The sequence below is a fragment of the Pteropus alecto genome, unplaced genomic scaffold, assembly GCF_000325575.1.
Source record: "Pteropus alecto unplaced genomic scaffold, ASM32557v1 scaffold86, whole genome shotgun sequence".
NCBI lineage: Eukaryota > Metazoa > Chordata > Mammalia > Chiroptera > Pteropodidae > Pteropus > Pteropus alecto.
Window position 1 is genome coordinate 4,777,636 of NW_006442109.1, and position 24,505 is coordinate 4,802,140.

Below are 24,505 nucleotides of genomic sequence, written 5' to 3' on the forward strand. Positions count from 1 at the left end.
CTTCATCTCCATGCCTTCTTCCAGTCTCCACCTGACCAAATGTCATCTTTCTAGTATTTTAGAAATTTTAGAAAGCTCAAGTGTCCTTTCTTCCACAAATACTTCCAAGTTTCCTTGCAGCCCAAAATTTCTCTTACTCCTTCGAACTACCATTGAATTTGATCCTTTTATGATTCAGTATATATTATTGTCCCTAATAAATTATTAGTTCCTTGAGGAGTGGGTCTGAGCCTCACGGTTTCTGCCTAGGGTCAGTTAACATGTATTTGTTTATTGAATATAATGATGGTTATTTTGGAAATCAAGGAATTATTACAACTTAGAATTTTTACAGCCTCAGCACAGTTTAACAGAAGAAACAAATATATTTTTTGCACACCAGCTATGCATTATAGGTTTTGCTAAGTACTTTCACATATTTAGTTCTAAAGAGTCATACAATCTAGCCTTATTTTATAGGTGAGGCTCAGAAGAGGCCAACTGACCTGTTTACAGTCACACTGCTGTATTTAGTGCCAATTCCAATCTCCCTACCCAGTAATACTAAAATAGATCATTCCTCAAAGAAATTAAAAATAGAACTATCCTATAACCCAGCAATTCCATTCCTGGGTATTTATCTGAAGAAATCCAAAACACTAATTCAAAAAGATAGACGCACCCGTATGTTCACTGCAGCATTATTTACAATAGCCAACCTATGGAAGCAAGTGTCCATTGATAAATGTATGGATAAAGATGTGGCACACACATACAATGGAGTATCAGCCATAAAAAATGAAATCTTGCTTTGCAAGAACATGGATGGACCTGGAGAGTATTATGCTAATTGAAATAAGAGAAAGATCTATCATATGATTTCACTTATATGTGGAATCTAAAAAACAAGCAAAACAGAGACAAACCCATAGATACAGAGAACTGATGGTCGCCAGATGGGAAGGGGGTTTGGGGCCTGGGTAAAGAAGGTGAAGGGATTAAGGAGTAGAAATTGGCAGTTACAAAATGGTCACGGGAATGTAAAGTACAGCACAGGGAATACAGTCAATGTAATATGTCAAGTGAGTACTAGACTTATGGGGGGATCACTTCATAAGTTATATAAATATCTAATCACTATGTAGTATACCTGAAACCAATAAAATATTGTATGTCAACTGTAATTGAAAAACTAAAAACAAAAACAACCTCATGAATTCTGAGGAACCCTGTTGGTAGTGGTCTCTCTATAGAGACACTGATTCTCAAAAAGAACACAAGCCCAGGTCTTCAGAGGCATAGTTTCAGGTTTCTGCTCTGTGTGACACAGTTTCATGTGGACCAATTACACTTACTTTCTATTCTGTTTCTCCTTAAATCATCAGGTTAGACACCTTCTGGAAACCCCTGAAGTAGTTAATCAGTAATCTTAACTTGGTACAAATTATTTTTTACCCAACCTTGAACTTCAAAAGTCAGGGACCGAGAGACACGAACTTTTTTTCCAGCTTTACTGAGGTATAGTTGACAAAACTAGCATATTTAAAGCATACATGGTGGTGATTTGATAAACATTATGAAAGGATTCCTGTCATCTAGTTAACATCCATCACCCTAGAGATGTGAATTTTGTAGAAGGAAAGCCACCTGCAGTTCTTGACCTCTTACACAGGCCAAAAAGCAACAATGTGGCAAATTATACTTTTTTCATTTTATATACTATAGTTTTTGTTCTGTTGTTCTTATGTCTTATTAAGGTGCTTTTAATTAATTATCAGTGTTGAAGTGGGATCAGACCGACCTGGGTTCCTGAATCTTAATTTAGATGGAGAAATACCACACGGAGTCCTATAAAATGTCTGAAATACACAACACTCCCTACATTGAATATAGTAGTTTCCCAGGGAAATGTTAGGGTTTTTTTAACTCAGAACTTTTTTTTTTCATCCTCTGGAATGCAACCCTATCCTATGCCTTTCATAGCTATTTCTACCCTCCATAAGTTTGACAAGGGCTGCTGCTGTTTTTAGACTAATTACTTAAAACATTGTAACAGTTTCACCACTTCAATAATTCAAAAAATAAGAGAACAGGGCTTTCTGAAATCCATCCCTTTGTGACATAATAATCAGTGATATTGAATGCTTCTCTTAAAAGCGTAACCCTTTATAGTTGCCGTCTAAGCTCTGCTTTATTCTAAAAACGTAGATGCTGGTGAGAAAAAATCCTGCCACCCCCAATAACTTTTCTGTAGCTATTATAGTCATTCTTTTTTGTAGTTCAGTGGTTGTGAAGATAGGCAAGGATGAGCTGACTTGCTATATGGGTGTAGACCTACTAAGACATGGTACAATAAGTTAACCCAATTCTTATTCTGCTGATAAAGTTCTTTTTACTGAAAGCTCTGTGCTCTTTAACAAATTAACTGGTCTTTATCCGTTTGAACTGCTTTGGTTTGGCAGCGCAAGAAATGGGGGAGGTAGTAGAAAGAGTGACAGGAAATGGGAAATTTTCAATTTGGGTAAGAGGAATGAAATTCTCAGAGTGGATAACAGAGCCACCCAGAACAGGAAACAGAGTAGTAAGAAAAAACTCTTATCTGGTGACCTTATTTCCCACTGCTGATTCCTCTCTTGCTTTCTCTGCTTTATTTAATAAACAATACAAAGTTTCCCAGGCTGAATGTGTACATTAAAACTCTCTATTCCCTTAGTAAACAGTTACCAGCACACACACACCCACCCCTAGTTGAGCTTCCCTTTTGATATTTATACATGAGCCTGCATATTACTAAAAATTAGAAGCACTTAAAATAATTTGAGACCATTGTTTCATGAGATCTAATTATAATGTCATGTGGCTTCATTGGCCAAACATTATCTGTATTACTGCTCAGGCAAGTGGTCCAAGTTCAATGTTAATTAAATTTATGATGAAAACAGCACAACCAACCAAACAAGTTTAACATCTATATTAATATGGTTTGTAGATATTGCATGATAAAGAAGACTTTATGAACCTAAATTCTCAAATCTAAATTTTGCAAACTTCATGTTCAAATAAAAATCATGTAAACATATTTACTCTCAGGTTTACTGATCAGAATATTTAAATCTTGTTTCTATCTCCTTACCTAATTATAAATTCAATTACTATTAGAAGGAACATTTAGAAAACGGCATTTCTTCTATTCCAGACTAGCAAAGGGCCAACAATAGCCAAAACAGGCCTAAAGAACAAGGTGAGGGCACTAGACTTACCAGGTAGCAAAAAGTCATAGAAAACTATATTGAAAGTGTGGTGTTGGCACAGAGAGAAATCAAATAACCAGAGTCCAAACAGCCTCCAGAAAAAACACAACATGTTTGAGAACGTGATGATCTCTGAGAGCTGGCCTTGCAGATCAGCATGAAGCAGAGACATCCCAGTGAATGGTGCTGGTGGTTATCTTTATGAAACAAAGGAATTTGGACCACTACCTCATGTATGTATGTGGTAGTCCAAGTCAATTCCAAATGGACTGAAGACTTAGGTGTGAAAGGCAAAACTAAAACTTTTAAAAGATGACATAAGAGCATTTATATGACATTGAGGAAAGATTTTGAGTATTAAGACAAAACATACAAGGCAATCGCATTCGAATGAGAACTATAAATAAAAGTATAAAGAGGCAAATTAAATTTGGAGAAGATATTTGCAACGCATAATGATGGACAAAGGATTAGCATCTAGAATATAAATACACACACAGGCTGAACTGATCAGACCAAAAGAAAAATGGACAAAACTCTGGGATTGGGTACTTCACAAAAGAGGAAGACCGAATGGCCAAAATGTCTACAAAAATCTGTTTAACTCCACTAGTATTCTAGAAAATGAGAGGCAAAAAATTTTTGAATACAATTACAGTTTCACAACTAGTATATTAGTAAAATTTCCAAAGTCTGACAGTATCAGGTATTACGAGGATGTGGGCACATTGGGATACTTATTGTTGGTGGAAATATAAATCAAAACAAAGCACTTCAGAAACACTGACATCGTCCAGCAAAATTAAAGATGCATCTTGCAACCCAGCAGCTCCACTCCTAGGGTATGTATATTCCGTGGAGAAACTTGCATGTGCATAGGGGACACACACAGGACTATGCATAGCAAAACTACTTATAATAGCAAAAAAACTGGAAACAATCAAATGTCCATCACAGTAGAATGGATAAATTATAATATACCCATAAAATGGAATAAAATAGCAGTGAATAAATTCCAGTAAACAAAATGAATGAATTGCAATCTAATGCTGAACCAAAAATTTAGCTGTAGAACACAGTATGATTAAAGTTTTTAAATGTGCAAGATTTATAAACATTAAAAAAATAGAAGTGGCAAATGTTTTCTATTGTAAATGTTGCATTTCTAAAAGATAGATTGTTGGTGATTCTAAAGTCTGGTATGAAATAGTGTGACGCTGAAAGTCAATGTGGCTTAATGGAAGTGAGTGAGTCTTGCTCTTGACAGCTGCCACTCTGCTCTTCTGTTAATAGGTGCTTTATTGGATCTGGATTAGATCAGCTCAGGAGTCTGGCTCCTGCTGTCAAATGAATCACTAATTGGTTGACTGTTTGGCTGCCCTGGTTTAAGAATGAAGTTTTTGAGCCCAGGAACAGAGGTTCAGTCCCCTTGTGGTCCAGTTGGCTTTGCATTGTTTCATGCTCTCAGGCTGCACCTGTAAATGTGGAGGGTTAGTCACAAGAGGGACTGGACAAGATAAGAACAGATCTATCAGCTCAACTGAAAAATCAACTTTAAGCTCAAGGTTCCGGTCAGTATACAAATCACAGCACTGTTATTTATAAGCACTTGTGAAGATGTCGACCCAAATCTTATTAAATCATATAAGTCATAGCAGAAGAATCACGGAACTTACTTGACACCTACTCCTGCCGCCTGGATTAGTATCGAAAGTGTTCTTGCAGTTTAGATCCAGCCTTCTATATATAGCTGCTGATTTTATGAGACAGGAATTCTGAACAAGATATTGATTCTCAAGAAATTAGGCTTTCATGATTTGAAAGTGTTTTATAAATGTATGAACATGAAGCCAACAGGAGAGGAAAGGTAGGTAAAAACTACTGCTATATAGCACAACAATCTTGAAAATACCAAGAATATTTTGGTTTGTTTTAAAAATGTTCCTGTTTCATACAGAAAGCATCAGAGTAAGGAATGACTGCAGGTAAGTAAAGCAGAAAGCTTTAAAAAAAAATTGATCAGTGTAAAACTAGGTCAGTGTAGCTTCAGAGAGAATGGAAAAGACACACAGGGTCATGAACTAAACAAGATATGCATATAAAATTTTCTTGTAAGGGTATACAGTTGACCCTTGAACAACGTGGGGGTTAGAGGCGCCAACCTGCTGCGCAATTGAAAATTCACATATGACTTTTGACTCCCCAAAAACTTAACTACCAGTTGTCCCTCGGTATCTGCAGGAGATTGGTTCCAGGACCCCACCATGGAAAACAAAATCCGAGGATGCTCAAGTCCCTTATATAAATGGCTTAGATCAATGCATACACGCAGCCCTCTTGCATCCATGGATTCAGCTAACAGCGAATCGAAAACAGTAATTTTGATCTGCAGTTGGTTGACTCCTTGGATGCAAAACCCAGGTATACAAAGGGCCAACTGTATGTATATTGGAAAAAATCCACTTATAAGTAGACCCGTTAGTTCAAATCTGTGTTGTTCAAGGGTCAACTGGTTTTTGAAAAGCTACCACTTTAATAGTGGGTGACAATAAAAGTTCTTCTGTACCAAAGATGGGGAAAAGGAAGCTAGCTCATCAATAATATCCTCAACAGAGAAGAAACTGAATTAACAGGAGCAAAGAATAGCCAGCAAATAGGAGACTACTGTTGAGGTCCTCTTTGTCACTCAGGCTTGATCTTTATTTCTAAACCTCGAACTCAAGAAATAATTTTGTGTAATCTGCCAATATATCTTCATGGAAAGTTTAGAAATTCTTTAGTTTCAAGTGTTTCTCAAAAGAGGCCCAACTGTCTTGTTCTAAAGATGTTATGTTTCTTTCTGACTGGGTTTTAGTCTCATTTCAGTGCTCCAAGTACTTGCCGTCTGGCAGTAGTTTAGAAACTCCCTTTTGCTTTCTCATAAATGTTGCTGAAAGCAAGCACGTAACGAAGAGTAAATGCCTTCCACTTATTTTTAGCAGGAAGCTGGAACTGAGATCCTCGCGATGCCCTCTCCAGACCTTGGGGAACTGTAGCTAGAGGCCTACACTGTGAACCTGACTCCTTTCACATGCCCAGGATTCTTCCTATAAAGATCTTTAAAGAGGCAACTGGACAGATGTTTTCTTTAATTTTCACTGGTTAAGACAAATCTGTGGAATGTAGAACTTCTAGAGTGGTGGGGGTTTTTTTTGTTTTTATTTTTTAGGCAAACAACATGAATGATCAATGTTTCCTCCAGTCCTCAGAACTGCTTGAGATCAAACTATGTGGATCTCTAAACAAAAATGATTTCTAAGCCTATGAGACTTGATTCTAAACCTTACCCTTGATTTATATTCTGAGAAATTGCGCTAAGAAGCTGTGTTCCATAAAAGCCTGGGGCATAGTCTTTTGCAATCTGTTAGGCAATTATTTTTTCAAAAGAGGGGGGTATAATAACTTTTGGTACATAATTAATTGAGTTCTAACTCTAAGTAAGAGTTCACAAATCACTGGAGGCCAGTCGGCTCATTTTGTTCCAATAGATCTATAAATTCAGGTGCATTCCTCATGAGGCAAGTAAAGCTACATGGCTGATACTTTCTTTTGAGAAAGGGAATTAACTTTTCTTGGAGGTTCCTGAAGCTGAAGATGGAGAAGTAGAAAGCAATGAGCTATTATCTTTTCAATAAATTCTAATTCGTTTAAGTGCCAGAGGAAGAGAATACTATATCAAGTGATACGGGGCCCAGAAATGAAAAGATAATCATGGAAGACAGTACATGAGAATTTTGATACATGTCGCAAGGCCATTTATGACTAAGTGCCAAGTGAGCGATTGAAGGTGATAAGTGCTCATGAGTCAGAGAACGCTGGGGGCCAGAGCAACCCAGGAAAACTGCGTGACCACGGGGACACTAGCAGGGCTGTGAAGGATGTGGAGAGAAGTCCAGCGAGGAGGAAATGAAGGCAGGAGGGCTGGGAGCAAAGTTCCAGGTCAGTGAGAAGATCCCAGTCCCAGCACGAGGAAATGGTGGGTGCTCAATAAATATCTGTGAAAACCTAAAAGAGGGATTTTTTTAGAAACAAGAAAGTGATTAAAATACTCAGGGAAATTACATGGAGTCATATGGTATGCATTTGAGTTATTCGAACAAAGCTAAAATTAGCCAACTATATCAGAAGTACAGATGGGGAAAACAGAACACGAGGGAGACAAACCATTAAAAATCATCCTGAGGAAACATGGAAAATAATGTGCACGTGTGAAGAACCATCCGTTATATCCTTAATTAGTATAAATGCCTGTATTTTTAAAAAGCTGCAGAGGAACAAAGATGAGAAAGGTGCTACAAAAGTACAAGATAAAGGAGTGGAGCACATCGAAGCTTCCAAAACACAAGATGTCATGGAGAAGACCCGTGAGGAAGGCCAACTTCCATTTTAAAGGCTGCTCTTTACATTTTAGAATCCGGAGGGAAATAAGCTGGAAACAGACATGAGCTTGTGAGCACATCCTGGGGTGGGGGTGGGGGTGGGGGTTGGGTGGAAAGGAAGGAGAAATCACAGCCATCTAGCAAAAGAGCTGAGGCGTGGGAACCTCTCTGTGACCCGGTATGTGGTGTACGGAGAACTTCGACCCTGAGCAGATGTCCTAAATCTGCTTTCTTAAAGCGAAATATGTTGTAGTACTCAGAGAAACTTCTGTGAAGGAATTTGAAAAGATCACCACCACAAAGAAGTCTTTAAAGACAGCTCTTTCTGGCAAATTCCATTTAGGTCCTCTAAAGAAAAAGGACACCAAAACCCAACACTAGGTAAAGCAAGAAAAAGAGACCAGCGGAGACCTTTTCACCGGACAGGGTCTGAGCTCACCACATCTTGGACAGGCCCTCCCTGACAACCCTCGGTGTGTCCCCATAAGTGACTCATTATTTATTAAGTGTCTGTCTCTAGGCCTTAAAACTAAGAGGGCGATGCTCACCCCTACCTCCCCAGAGCCTAACTGGATGGGGCACAGGGAAGTTACTCAAACTATATTCCTTGAGCGAATGAGGGAAAGAATTCCAGCCATCAGAATGTGAAAACACGGAGATACAAGTTGCTAAAGGAAAAAAACTCAAAACTATATTCCAGGCTTGAGATTGGTTATATACTTGGTTTTTTATTAGCCAGCTGGGGATTATTTATTTTGTTATTTTTAGGTCCAAAAATCTTAGGCTTCTTTCTTTACCACTAGCTGTTTTAAAGTTAGAAAACAGCCCATTTAAATATTGGCCCAAGCTAAACCTCCCAGAGAGAGAGACAGGTGCTCTTGAAAGAAAAAAGTTCAAATTCAAAAAGCAAACCAACAAGAAAAAAAAAAAAGATTTTGGGATTGTATGCATTATCCTTTTATGAATTTTGTGTTACAAATCTGAAGACAGTCTCATGGAGATAAAGTTTAGGGGTTAATTCTCAAGTTAAGTGTCAAGCGGAAGGAAGAGTTCACTGCAAGGATGGTGAACTAATTACTTTTTCTAAGTTCTTCTCATCGTGACCCCATCATGTCAATTCTCCAAATATCAGAGACAGTCACGTTCAAATTAAACACAAAAGGATTTTTCAAAGCCAAATAATTTTTTTAAGTGATCTCTGCCACATTTTCCCGCCACTAAAAACAACTAACATTTATTGAGCAAGAATATGGCAAAGCATTTATATTTCATCTCACTTAAACCTCACAAAGCTGTATGAGGGACCTGAACTATGGAGAAATGAAGGAATTTTCTCAGAGCCACATAGTAAATAAATGCTTCCGAAGCTTGCTCTTAAACTACTGTATTCTATTCCATTAATATGGATAATTGGACATTGCCCAGGAAAAGTACAGCAACCATGGCCAATACATGATCCTTCTAATCAATCCACTTTTTACATCTTATAAGCCCTTTTTAAAACTTTTTATTATGGAAGAAATTCAAACATACATAAAATAAATAGAACCCCGTTTTTTGAGGTAGAATATACATACACTGAAATTCATAAATCTCAACGGTACAATCTGACGTATGGACACATACATGTAATCCACAGTCCTCCTATGATTTGGAACATTTCCATCTCCCCCGATAGCGCTTCCACATCCCTTCCCAGTCATTCCTCCCCATCCTCAGAGGCAACCACTGTTGTGTTTTTCGGGGGTTTTTTTCCACCTTGGATTAGTTTTGCCTCTTCTAGAATTTCTATAAATGGAACCACTCAGAATGTCCTCTTGTGTCCTGCTGATTTGCTCAGCATGTTTTTGAGAGTTAGCCAATGTTGCTGTATGTACCAGTGATTCATTCCTTGTTTGAATACACCACAATTTGTCTCTCCATTTTCCCTGATGCACATCTGAGATGTTTCTATTCTGGAGCTATTATGAATAAAGCTACTGTAAACATTCTTGTACGAGCCTCTTTGAGAACATGTGTTTCACTTCTCTTAGGAGTGGAATTTCTAAGTCAAAGGAATTTCTGTAGGTTGGAATTTTATTGAAACCATTTTCTAAAATGGATGTACTAGGTTATATTTCCACCAGCAATGTATAAGAGTTGCTTACAGACTGGCCAACATTTGATGTTGTCAGTCTTTCTAATTTTAGTCATGGGTATGTAGCACTAGTTCACTGAGGTTTTAATTTGCCTTTTTTTCTGATGACTAGTGATGTTGAGCATCTTTTCGTGTGCCTGCTGACCATTCATATATCTTCCTTTGTGAAGTGCTAGTTTAAGAGTTTTGTCTATCTTTTTAAAAGTGGATTGTCTTTATTATTGAATTATAGAGTTCTTTATTCTGGATACAAGTCCTTTATTAGATATACATTTGCTGCTTTTTCTTCCAGGCTATGGATTGCTTATTTATTTTCTTAATAGTGCTTTTGATAAAAATAAATATTTAATTTTGAAGAAATATAATTCATAAATTTTTTCTTTTATGGTTATTACTGCTGAGTCCTATCTAAAAATTAGTTGCCTACCCTCAGTTCATGAATGTGTTCTCTTATGTCCTCGTTCTAAAGCTGTATAGTTTTAGCTTTTATATTCAGGTCTAGGATCCACTTTAAATTAATTTTGTATATGATGTGAGGTATTGGTTGAGGTTCCTTTTTTTTACATGTTATCCAGTTATCCAGTTATTCCTGAGCCATTTGTTAAAAACACTATTGTCCTCCTCCCACTGACTTACTTTTGTCCCTTTGACAAAAATCAATTGACCATATAAGTGAGCATCTAGTTCTAAACTCTCTGTTCTGTCCTTACATCACGCTTTTCTCTCTTCTGCCAGAGCCATACTGTTTGATTATTGTAGCTTTATATTGTAAATCTTGAGTCAGATAACTTAAGTTCTCTAGCTTTATTCTTCTTCTTAAAGATTGTTTTGGCAAGTCAAGGTCCTTTACATTTCCATATAGATTTTAGAATTACCTTGTCAATTTCTATGTTTAAAAGCCTGCTGGGATTATGATTGAGATTATACTGAATCTCTTCATTACTTTAGAGAGAACTGATATTTCAACAATAATAAGTCCTTCCAATCTATGAGTATGGTATCTCTTTTCATTTATTGGCTTTTTTGGGGGGAGTGGGGGGGACACAACCGAACCTCTATTTACCTGACAGAAATAGTTATTCTTTAAAGAAAAAAAAAGGGCAACTCAATTGAGACTTAATTGATATACCAAAAAAACCTGCGCATATTTAACATATGTAATTTGATGAGTTTAGACAAATGCATATACCCATGATAACACATCGAAATCTATAAAAGAAAAAATGTTATCAGAAATATCTTATTCCAAGGTTAAAAGTGCTCTCTAGTCCATTTTATTTGTACTCAAAAACTTATTAGTAATTGCATTATTTTAATCCAGGATTACTTCAAATAATAGTTATTCAGATGACCCCTGAACAACATGGGTATGAACTGTGTGGTCCACTAATACACAATTTTTTTTCAATTGACCCATAGTTCAAACCTGTGTTGACCAAAGATCAACTCCGTGGTTGGGAATCTGAGTATGTGGAGGGCCAACTATACTTATATGTGGATTTTTGACTATGCAGAGGTTGGTGCTGTTCACATCCACATTGTTCAAGGGTCATCTGTAATTTCAAACAGGGAAAAATGCATTCTCAAAAATGTAAATAAGGAAAATACATATCAGCTAATCAAGCAACATGTCCGCCATTGTGATAAAATATATTTTTGTTTGTTTGGTGTTTACATTTTTTAGCAATTTGTTAAGGGGATGGTCAAAGTGTATCTGAGAGTAGGGGAAATTAGTCAGTAGATTTGAGGGCCCGAAGTGCCGGATGACATCAGTTAAAACAAAAAAAGAGGAAAGAAGATGCTGGCTGAAAGATAATGAGAAGTGGAAACCCCAGTTTCCTAGTGATAGCACAAGATAGCCCCTCTCGTTAACTTCTTAAAAAAAAGTGAAGTGTGATTTGTTAAAGGGAAAAAGCATTGGCCAGAGTGATTTGCGATATCTTGTACTCTAGTGTCACAAGTCAACCCTTGTAGCAGTACAAAGACCGAGAAGTGAGAGATAAGTCATTCTGTAACCGAAAAGGGAAAACAGAGAACCGTGGGAGTAAGGGTTCTGCCTCAGTGGTGCTTTTTATGAGACTAACATCCATCAATGGTCAAGGTCTATGTGGCCAAATTAATGAGATTAATGAAGCATTAATAAAATACAAATTTTGAATGTGATCTAGGTACATCTTTTCCTTTGTGAATAAAAGATGCTTTGAGATAACTGAACCAAAATTTAAAACTACTTTCTCTAGTATGTAGCAGAGATGATTTGGGCTAGAAATGGGAACTTACAGGACAAAATCTCAACCTACAATAATTTTTTAAAAATCTTAATACATGAAATGTATGAATGGAACTATCAAAATATTCAGTGGTCACCAGAGGTATCCAGCTTCAACGGTATAGTCTACATTTTAATTATCTGAAATTTAAATATGTGCAATCAACTCAAATTAGTCATTACAAAATTATGACAAATTCCCAAAAGAGGTGTGTGTGTGTGTGTGTTGGAGGTGGAAGTGGGGTCACAGAAAGAAAATCCTCTATTTAGATGTTTTTTAGCACTACAGTCTTTCCATTTTTCCCTTAAAAGAAGGATTGGACCGACAATAACTAAAAGAAATGTTGCCAGGCTTGGAGAAATATGTGCTACTCCTTTAAAATAAACACAGAAGGGCTGGGTCTTGGTCATGCACATCCACGGATTACTCATATTCACGTCTAGGGCCTCTCCCTGGCACAGCTGTGGAGTGGGCAAAATTTATGTTTAGATCCTCCTACTTCCCCTTCTGGACTATGGTCCTTTCTCCTTGGTCTGTCCAAGGTTCTTAATGCCTCATGCCATCCAGGGTAACAGCACACCTTGGCTTGCTTTTCTGGGAATATGGCTTTGTTCTTAAAATAGTGTCTCTCCCTCTCCTTCTACTTCTCCCCAAACTCTCCAAAAAAGTAAAAGTTAAAATTTTCTTCTTCTCAGTTAATCGACTGGGAGGAAAGAAATGTTGCGAATGAATTCACACTGGCATGTCAGTGACTAATATTTTTTTTCTTTTTCCGTGTGTGCTGGCATTCTCAAATTTTGTTAAGCTAACAGAATGTGTTCCTTAGGAGGAAAGCTCAACCCGCAGCATACCCAACAAAGAAACCTGGAGAGATCTGGGTTTCCCAAGCCATACAGTACTCTCAGACTGGTAGAGTCCTTCCTATGGCCAGGCCTTGTCACCTTCATAAAGGTAAAGTCAATACCCCCACTGATTCTTGAGCAAAGGGCTGGTGAAAAACTGTGGCAGATGCATAGGTTTTGAAAAATCTATTGAAATGTGAAATGTACACCTAAAAGTAATGTTGTTCTTAGAGTTTCTTCTTCTTAGTGTAAGATAAAACTGAATAATTAGCAAGGGTGCCAAGACCATTCAATGCGGAAAGGACAGTATTTTCAACAAATGGTGCTAAAGAAAACAGGATATCCACATGCAAAAAAATGAAACTGGACCTATACTTTAATCCATACACAAAAATTAACTCAAAATGGATCAAAGACCCAAATGTGAGGCCTAAAACTATAAAACCCCTAGGAGAAAACATAAGGGAAATGTTTCATGAAACTGAATTTGGTAATGAATTCCTGGATATGACACCAAAACAAGGACTACAAAAGAAAAAATTGCTAAATTGGACTTTATCAAAATTTAAAACTTTTGTGTAACAAAGGATATTATCAGCAGAGTGAAATGGCAACCTACAGAATGAGAGAAAATATTTGTAAATCATATATCTAATAAGGGATTAATATCCAGATAACATAAACTCTTACGACTCAACAACAAAAAACGCAATTTATAAATGAACAAAGGATTTGAATAGACATTTCTCCAGAGAAGATATACAAATGGCTGATAATCACTTGAAAAGATGCTCAACATCATTAATCATTAATCATTAGGAAAATGCAAATCAACAGCACAATGAGATACCACTTCACACCCATCAGGATGGCTACTATAAAACAAAAACAAAATAACAAGCGTTGGTAAGGATATGAAGAAACTGGAAATCTTGTGATTGCTGGTGGGAATGTAAAATGGTGCAGCCGCTGTGGAAAACAGTATGATGGTTCCTCAAAAAATTAAAAATAGAATTACCAGAGGATCCAATAATTCCACTTCTAGTATATGTGCAAAATAATTGAAGGTAGCGGCTTGAACAGGTATTTGTACATCCACGTTCACAGCAGCATTATTCACAATAGCCAAAAGGTGGAAGCAACCCAAGTGTCCATTGATAAATGAACGGATAAACAAAATGTAGTATAAACATACAATGGAATATTTTTCAGCCTTGAAAAGGAAGGAAATTCTGCACAAGCTATAATATGAATAAACCTTGAAGACATTATGCCTAGTGAAATAAGCCAGTCACAGAGGGAAAAATATTGTATGATTCCACTTATATGAGGCATCTAGAGTACCTCACAGGGTATAGAATTTCATAGAGACAGAAAGTAGAACGATGGTTGCCAGGGACTAAGGGAAGGAGGGAATGAGCAGTTAGTGTTTAGTAAGTGTAGAGTTTCAGTTTCAGATGATGGAAAAAGGCTGGAAATACATAGTGGTCAATGAATGTACTTGAATGCCACCGACTTACATACTTGCAAAGGGTTAAAATGGTAAATTTTATGGTATGTACATTTTACCACAAAAAAAAAAAACTGAATAAACTTTTGAGGTAATTACCTTACCACACAGGTCATGTTTATAACCTGAAAATGTATTTCCAATATTTGTAATACATAAAACTAATAAAAAGTGATCTGATTCTTCCATTTTGACTCTGAGACATGCAACAAAAGACTTGTAAGTCTCTCCAGATCCAGTTTAACAGTAAATTGCTTAGCTGGACTGGGTAGGGGTGGGACACAGTGGGCAGAAGGCCTGAAAGCTCTGGCTGGTCCACCCACTGACCCTGCTGGCTCTCTGCAGCATTGGTGGCCACCCTTCAGAAGAGAAGTCATGGGCCCTTGCAAAAGAACTCTATGTATACTGCCTCCCAAGTACAAGTCTGAGAAGGGCTTTGCCCCCTCTAGGATTAACTGCACCTGAGCCCCCATTCCGCTCTCTGCAGTGGACAATCAGATTTAGTATACATTACAAAGACCCTCCTCTTGATCAAACTTTAGTCAAGCTCCTCTGAGGCCTCTTCTCCACTATGCCTCAACCTTGGCCATCATCCTTGCTGGGATCAAGTTCCTCATCTCCCGTCTTTGATGTATATGTCGTTGATCTGCCTTTGGCAAAAATCCTGTTATGGTGGTTTTGCAAGTATGCCCTACCCTTGATGTCTCCTCTTGGTAATTTTCCATACACTGAGCCCCTCACTCTGCTCATTCATTATTAATCCCCAGCCGCCTTTATTGTATTTGAAGTTGAGTCCCATCTCCCTCCTGCAATGTTCTTACTGCAATTGTCCTAAATAATATCCTCCTTAACATTTTAACAAGTGTCAGAATAACTTTTTCTTTAACATGGACTAGCAGGAACCTTGGAAGTTTAAAATTTTTAGCCTTTCAAGGGCAATAATGCCGCAGGGGTCATAGTTATTGAAAAGTAACCAACAATTTATCCAATCATTTAATTGTGTTCTGGTAAATAAAATCCAACAGTGATTGATCCCATAGATTTATAATCTTCTAAAAGCTAGAAAATTTAATGATTACATCCGAGTTCTCTTGGGAGAATGGAAAAGAAATTAAAGTGATTTAAAAAGCAATGCCTAAGGCTTGAAATACTGTTGCAGGCAATCCAAACCCTAGACCTGTTTACTATCTCTACCGTCTACCCTACCTCCTACCCAACACACTTCTACTCACCTCCCCATCCACCCTGCACACACACACAGCTCTTGCTGTGAAATGGGCATCAATTACCCACTTTTCCCTCCCACTCTGCAGGATTCATGCCTGGGTTCCTCAGGGCCACAGCCCTAGGGAGAGTCGGCAGCCTTTTCTGAGAAACTGGTGGAAGCTGCTGATGCTGCAGGCGACATGTGATGCTGGTACGACCCAACCCCGTCTGTGCTTAGAAGAGAAAATGCCCCAGGGCTCTGGTGTGTATCTGTCTGCGTAACCACTGGAGAAGCTGTCTCTTTGGGAGGAAGTGGGGTGCAGCCTCCCCATATCCCACTTAGGTACATTAAGGGGTGGAAAAGCACTTGAAGAAGCAGAAAGGCAAAGGCCAGAACTTATCCCTGGGCACACGACTGCTTTCTGCATTCAGGTGGTACAGACTCATTCAGAAGGAAATAATCTATTCCGCTTACACAAGGAGAAAGAAGTATGTCCTTTTTCTTTGTCAAGGTGTCCCAGGGAAGCCTGGTGGCTCTCACTAACAGAAAATAACTGCTTTTCATTTGCATCACACCTAAATAATGGAAAATGTTTTCGAAATGTGTCTGGAAACCTTTGTTTCGTCAGAGATGCTTTACATTTACTATAAGCAGATCTTCCTCTGGCTCAAGGCCATCTGGGTTTCCAAAACAAGGGGTGTTGCCTGGATTAGGTAACTAAGCCAATTTGTATTAATAAACTTTATTACTAACTTCCTGACCTGGGTTATAGGCCCACAATTAGTTGGTTTCTAAATGAGAATGATATTCAGGTTTTTTTAAATGGCAATCATTTTATTCATCAAGTTTTCTAAGTATAACAGAGCTTTCACTCAGGGCTTCTGACTGGTAATGAGCTAATTGTTAATCACCTAAACATGTACAACCCTCCCCACCCCACCCCATCGAATTCTAATTTAATATTTTTCCCATTTAAACAAAACAAAACAAAACAAAAACAAAACTAAGTCACTTTCACTGGTCACAAGAATAAGCCCTTAAATGAATTCTCTATTCTAAAAAAAAAAAATCTAATAATTCAGAGGTCTCCGTAACTGTGTTTTTTCTGTTCTGTTATCCAAAGACATTTTTTTATAGTATGACACGAACCATCTCTATCCTCATCTGCAGCAAAAACCATGTCAAGACAGTAAGTTTGGACAAAGTGAAGATGTTACGTGATATGACTTCTATTTGGGGACCAAAAGGTACCATGACAGTGATTTTAATTAGACTACATGACAATGCATAAAAACATATTCCAAAACAAAACTCTTTTTCTTAGTTATCCGTATTATATCATGTGAGTCTTTCTTCCCAATCAACTATTTAATGTTATATGTCTCTTTGCATCTAATGGGTTTTTCTCTATTGAATAACATTTTTAGATGAATGGTAATTTAATCGAATGTTCCCCGCTGTTAAAAAAAAAAAAATCCAGAGCTTATGTGTTAAATCTAGCTTCATCATATTACTTTTTAATAAAATATATTAAATAAAGCTGAAGGGAACATATTTGAGAGAGCCTATTCCCAGTGACTTCAATGTCTTCTCATTCATTTTTTTAAAAACTCAAGCTCTTAGGTTTTTTTTTTTTTTTTCTCTCTTATAAGTTAATTAACTGAAAAACAGATCTGGTTCTAATTCCCAACCCAGTTCTAATTCAGAATAAGCTCTTAGTCATAGAACTTCAGACACAAAGTCTGTCTTAGCCAGCAATTGTGCCCAGGGCAAAGAGGAAAACCTAGAAGAGGAAAGCATATTAGAGAATGACAGGACCATCAAGCTGATTTAGTTAGGCATCATTAGGATATGTGTTTCATGTCCAGAATTCTGTGTGAGTCTAATGAAGTCCTAGGAGGAAAATTACATCTTATATTCATTTATCTCTGACTTGGAATTTTATTAAAACTAGCTTAGCTGAACGATCAATTTCCCTGAAAATTTTGCATCAAAATTGATGGCACCTATGTCATATAACACCAAGAAAGGCTGTAGAAATGTTTCTGAGTAGAGAGACATGATAACTTGATCTTATACTAAAGAAAAAAAGTGCTTTAAAGGACAATATTAGACCAATGAATACAACTGGAATACAGGTTATAAAATAATGTAAACATTATATCAATATTAAATGTTTTCTAATTGATAACTGAACTGGATTAGTAAGAGAATATCCCTATTCTTAGGAAATATACACTGAAACATTTAGAAGAGTTATGGTGAGTTACCCTCAAATGGCTCAGAAAAAGAAATGATGTGATTGTGCATGTGTGAGTGTGTAGAGAGATAGTACATGCACGATGATAAAGTAAATGGGTTAACTACATGAATTTGGGTAGGGGGTATATGGGTTTTCTTTGTGCTATTCTTATTCATGCAACATTTCTGTAGGTTTGAAATTATAGTTGCTCCTCAGCTTACGGCAAGGTTATGTCCTGATAAACCCATCATAAACTGAAAATATTGTAAGTTGAAAATGCATTTAATACGGCACTGTAGAGTAGGGGGTTGGCCACCCTCGTCATGGTGTGGCTTACTGGGACATGCAGAACATCTTGACGGGTGTCTGTCCAAACACTGGGCACCAGAACCTAGTCAAGGTGTCACAGAATATTAAACATCACAGTACTGGAAACAGGGTGTTCAGTGATCAGCATTGTTTAAGCCACTATGGAAAAATGGAGATAAAGCCTAGAATGTTCCCTGTCTTCAAGAAAGGTAAACTGTAGAGACGAACCTGTACTAAGTATCTACAAAATAACTATAAAATCATTTAAAACAACAGAATGAAGTCATAATGCCAAGGTACAGAGCATAGGGATTCAAAGCAGGTGAGAAGGGCCTGGAAAGGGGTAGGGATCAGAGACAAGGAGTAGGAAGAATTTATAGTAAAGTTTCCATTGGGAGATGGGGCAGGAGGTTCTTCCAGATGAGCTCAATTAACTCTTTCCTCTTGCAAGTTTTTTTTTTTTTTCACTTTGAAGGAGTTTTAAGACAAATAAACAAAACGAGCTCCAGTAAGTAGTGTTATATTATAGGGTTTTATGCCCTACTAAATGAGCATCCTCAGTTAATAAATCCAGCAGATTTACAAATGAGCTTTCATACTATAAAAGGCTACAGAATTGAATGCTTGGTTTACAGTTTTCTAATTGTCTTAATTATTTAAATATGTGGAAAACTTTTGTTTGCCTTTAATATGAAAGCGATAGAATTCAATCTTTTAAATTCAGTATTTTTCAGTCTAAAAGTTTTTGGACCTTTGAAACTTTACTATGGACCTATTATTTTATGACTTTGCTGTGGTTTTCTTAGTTGAAAACCCAAGCATAATTTAAAAAGAGAATCTAATCACTATATCTAATTACTAAAAAAGTTTAAGTACTGACATTATTGCATTTAACTTAAATACAACTTTTAAAAATAATGACTCTCAGATGGACAGGAAGTTGCCATTAGAACAGCTAGAGTTGAAAGAAGGTTGTTATTAAAGAAGCCCCTTTTAAAATCTCAGCTTAATCCATGCTAACTTTCCAAATTGCATTTGTAAACTCAATCTTAAAATATCAGGAAAAATTTTGGAGTCCCAGACCTTTTACTCCTTTTTTGTTGTTAACACTCTTAGCTCTTCCACAAGAGAAATAACATTTGTGTCTCTACAGGAGACATCAAACCCTCATTAAAATCTGCAGCTACTTAACATAAGTCAATGGGTGGGACTCATTGAGAAGTCTTTTTATATTAATTTTGCATGTGCAAATAGGGTGAAGCCTTGCCCTACCCATTTCCTTGCATGTATTTATTAAGTATTTATTCATCTAACAATCATTTGTTACCTGCCTGTTACGTGATAAACTTTAAAACAGTATTTTGAACTGCAATGAGTTTAGGAATGAGATCAGTTAAGACCTGGTGAACACATGCATTTTCACAGAGAACCTTCAGAGATGCCTCAGAGGGCAGTGGGAAGGATGACCACAGGGTGCTCCTTCAAGTGGCAGTCCTGGAAGTCACAGTGTCCAGGTTTCACTGACTCAGAAAGGGCATCTGCCAGATACTGAGGCTGCATGTGACACTTCAGTAATACCCTTTTTGAAACTCTCTCCCCTCAGCTTTTCTGATGCCATTTTCTCCTGGTTCTCCATTCTCTCTGGCTTCTCTCTCTCTGCCCACATTGTGTCAATGTTAGACAGGCCTTCTTGGAGAGACCTCTCTTCCTCTCATTCCACACACTCTGCCAGGGTGCAGTTACCCATGCCATCACTTCAGCATGGATGATGACTCTAAAGGTGGGCTGATGACTCCCAAGTCCCCACTTCAGCTCAGGCCTCTCTCTCAATGCCAGTGGAGTGAAGACCCCACCTCTCAGATATCTCTTAAATGTCTCAAAGAAATCTCAAATGCACCATGGCCAAGAGAGGACTCATCATGACCCTCCCTATTCTCTCATCGGCTGCCAATATCTCCCTACCCACTCACCCACCATGGTACCATGATCTATCCAGTTCTGAAAGGCCCTCCATTGATTCCTTCCGCCCTCCCATAGCCCAGCTCCACAAATATCTAGTCAGCCACCTAGGAGTCCTTCAAGTCCATCCACTAAATATTTCTTGAGCCAGTCTAATCCTTTCTATCCCATGCCTTAGCTCAGGACCTCACCATTCCTTGTTTGATAACTTCCATTACCTGATTGTTCTTCCTAATTACAGCTGTTGTCCCTTACAGTCAGGCCTCTACACCAAAGGATGTTTATAAAAAGCAGTGGCTTTCAGTGGTTCCCTATCACTATCAAGATTAAGTCATTAAAAGTGGGGGTGGGCAGTGGAGACAGGGAGAGAGAGAGAAAGAAAGGAAGAAAATGTGTATATATGTGTATGTAAGTGTAATATAAGCACTGGCCCTCCACACACAGGCCCCTTCCTACTTTTTAAGACAGAATAGTATAATTTCAGTGCATAGACTCGAGTTTGAATGCCTGGGTTCAAATTCTTAATTTATGAGTTACATGACCTAGGAAAAGTTACTTCATATGTTGATGCCTTGTTGTTTGTATTAGTTATCTAGCACTGTATAACAAATTACCTCAAAACTTAGTAGCTTAAAACAACACTTATTTTCCTAGAAGTTTTGGTGGGGCCAGGAATTGGGAGCAGCTTAGCTAGTAGTTTTGGCTCAGGGTTTCTCATGAGTTTGCAGTCAAGGCTGGGGCTGCAGTCATCTGAAGGCTTGACTGGAGCTAGGAGATGTTTCCAAAATGGCCATCACACATGGCAGATGGCAGGAAGCTTCGGTTCCTTGATGGCTGCACTTAAATGGAAGAGTATTGAAGAATTTGTGGACGGAGTTTAATACCACCACAATGTCCTCTTCGGCAAAATGGAGATAATAGTAATTATGTAGTTATATGATGATTAAATAAGCTAATACATGCTAAAGGTAGAATGATGCCCAGCACATGGTAAGAACTCAACAGGTACTAGCTACTGCTATCATTCCCGAGCTTATATCCCACCTCTCCCTCCCTCTTCAACTCCCCTCATAAATCCTGCCTCCCGGCCTTTCTAAACTACTCGCAGTTCCCTGGCCCTCCACTCTACCTTCCCAGAAGCTTCTCCTATTCCATATTTTCCTCCAAACTTTAGTGGATCCTTCTCCAAGCATTTTCCCAGAACTGCTCAGGCTGGGCTAGGTGCCCTGCAGCAAGCACCCCAGGGCTCCCTCAGCCGAGCTCTTATCTCGCATACCTGCTTTCTGCCTCTCTAGGTCAAGATGGCAGGTGTATCTTCCTCCGGTAAGTGTTCCCTTCTCAGGAAGGTCTTCCCTGACATCTTCAGGAGCTCCTTTCCATGAGATCTCTTGGAACCTCAAGCACATTTCTGTTTGTGTATCATTATGTTGTAATTGTCTCCCACTAACACTGAGAGGGACTATGTCTTAGTCATCTTTGTGGCTTCAGGCACAAGCACAGTGCCCAAAACACAATGGGTATCTAACAGTCTGTTGTACAATGGATAAGTATCTAAAACTTCAGAGAATACTTTTAACATAACAGGAGGAAGAGGAATCACAGAAAAATCAACAAAATGGGTCAAGTACATTGTAGATCTTGGTAGGTGAGCTCTGGCTAAACAAGGTCACACTATAGTTATTTGTCTGAGACACTCAGAATTCTGTTTTTCAGAACCTACTTTTGTCTTCATCATGAATTAATATAAGCTAAGTTTAAAATTATAAATTTATGTAATTATGACATCATTATGTTTATAAACTAAGAACTGAGAAAAAATAAAGCCTGTTCATTGTTTATAGTCTACAAAGCCAAGGCATAGGTATTTCCTCTATATTTAATACATTATCATAATCTCTTCTTCAAAAGTTTATTTCATTATTAATGCCTAAAGTAGTTGTTAAAACAAAGCACCTAGAGATAAATGTAAGAAGTTTGACTGTAAACACACTGATGGCCAAAAATGGAATATGACTCAGATCGAAGAAATAATTTTAAAAAGAGGCACAAAGTAAGTCTTAACCTGAAATCTATTTTTCAAAAACAACTCAAACACAAACATGCAGACAGAGAGATGACTTTGTGACTTGCCATTAAAGCATGAGTACACTTGATAACACAGGAATGGATAAAGTAAAATCTGAAATGTGAAGATGTTAAATGTATTATACACAGTATAAGAAGTAGATGTCCTTGGCCTCCTGTCAGAGGAAACATACACCGAAGTCTCACTGTTAGCCTCACCAAAGTTTTAGTTTGAACTTGACTTACTGTACTCTTTGAGCGTTCTTGTTCTCCTAGGGAGACTTCTTTCCACTTTTTGAAAGATATGTTTTTAAAGTATTTGTGGTAGCTTTCAAGAGCCAAAGTTAAGTTCAATGATGTTGGACTAACAGGCAGTGGAGTAGGTATTTTCGGATGAAGCACCCTGTCTGGTGTCCCCTCAATCATCCCTTGTAGGTAGCCAGTTATGTATTCTATCTACTTTAAGGCAGGCCCTAGATGGAGAGGATTAGGGAATCATTATACACTAGAGTTTCTGCTAACATTCTCCTGTGCAAAGCAAAGGAAAATTCATGAATATGGCTGTTGTAACCTTCCAGATGTGTTCATGGCTGTGGCTGACACAAGACATTATTTTAGGAGTTCAGTAGCAGCTTCTATGTCTTTAGCTCCAACATGTAAGCACTGCCTTCTCTAAGGAACTAAGAAAACAGAAGCAAACAGTAGCCCCTAAACCATGGGATCTGGGCACAAGCTTGAGAGATAAGGGCCTAGGAATTCCCTGCTGTAAACACCGTTGCGAAGGGACTCTAAGCAGAAAAGTATTTCAGGATCAGAAGGGATCTTAAATGTATGGGAGGGGAGCCATATGACCCAGATTTTCCAATGCAAGCACAATTCCAGATATTCTGCTCCTCAGTCAGATTATGAGTCATAGGTCATCTGGGCCACCACCCTAATTTTATAGGCAAAGAAACTGAGGATGAATAATTTGCCAAAATCACGTAGTAATTAGTGCCAGATGGAAATGCTACACTGTTCATTCCTCACTGTCTTTCTAATCAATCCCCAGGACGAAAGTCAAGGTCTACTTGCAGCTTAATTCTAGATGTTTTTTACTACATAACACTGACTATACTTTTTATGAGTCTCATCCTTGTAAGACAATCTGAATTTGAAAAGGAAGTTTCAGATGAGCCAATATTTCCTCCTACAACAAGAATGAATGGTTTTAAGTTGGGGATTGGAAGCTGGCAAGAGGCTACTTCAATTAAACTGAGGACCTTTCAGTAAGCAGTTCAAGAATGAACTAAGGAGCAGCTAGCAAAACATCTAAAGATGTGAACTTCATACTAGTTAGAAACTTAATATGAATTATAATGCACAAAGTATGTCTTAAAAATTGAGTCAAAAACCGTACAACAAAATGAAGAAGGGAGAAAAAAAATCTTGAAGAAGAGAAAAAAAATATCTTGAAGAAAAATCTTGAAGAATAAGAAGGATAAAATATACTCAGGGAGGTTTGTTTAGACATGATTGTTCACTACTGCCTAAAATGAACTTCAGACTTCGGGGTTTAGAATTTTTCTAAATCTTAACCAAAGAGTTAAAAGGAAAAACACATCAGACATAATTAATCTGACTCTGGGAAATAAGGCTGTAGGGTTTCTTCACTCGACCAGGACAAGGGAACAAACTGGGAAGGCAGAGAAGCTCTCAGATGATCGGCAGAGTGACAGATTTTGAAATCATTTAAAATGCTATTTCTTTTTTTAAAAAGTATCTTTTTTTCTGACTATAAACATACTTATACTTTTGCAGAAGTATACTTTGTAGAAATCTTGAAATATTGGGGGGAAAATAAAAGAAAAGCACTCATCCTTTGTACATCCAGATAACCTCTGTTAATGTTTGCCAATATTTTTCATCTTTTTTCTCCAAATATGGTTAATATTTTTACATAACTGAGATAACAGCATGTTTATAGATTTTAACTTCCTCTTTAATTCAGTAAACTATCATGAACATTTTCTTATGTTAATTAAAATGACTTGCAAGCAGTTTGTAAATGGCTGCCTGATATAATAACGATACCCTAATGTAATGATTTTCTTATTTATAAATAAGGCTGTGATCAAAATCTTTGTATATAAATCATTGTCCACATTTCTGACTATTCCTACAGAGAAGCCTAAAAGTTGAACTAGTAGGTCAGAGTTTGAACACTTTAAGTTTCTTGACAACATCTGTTAAATTAACTTTAAAAAAATTATACCAAATACACAGTGGTGTGTGCCTGCCACAGGGTGACGTGCCTGTCTTATCACTGCCTCGTTGT

At 37.6% G+C, this 24,505-nt stretch overlaps 1 long non-coding RNA gene across 3 annotated transcripts in view; it reads right to left on the reverse strand.

The window, feature by feature from the left end:
- Positions 1-24,505, reverse strand: part of LOC107196298 — a 165,098-nt gene that overhangs the window by 110,506 nt on the left and 30,087 nt on the right. The gene's annotated exons all lie outside the window — the stretch shown is intronic.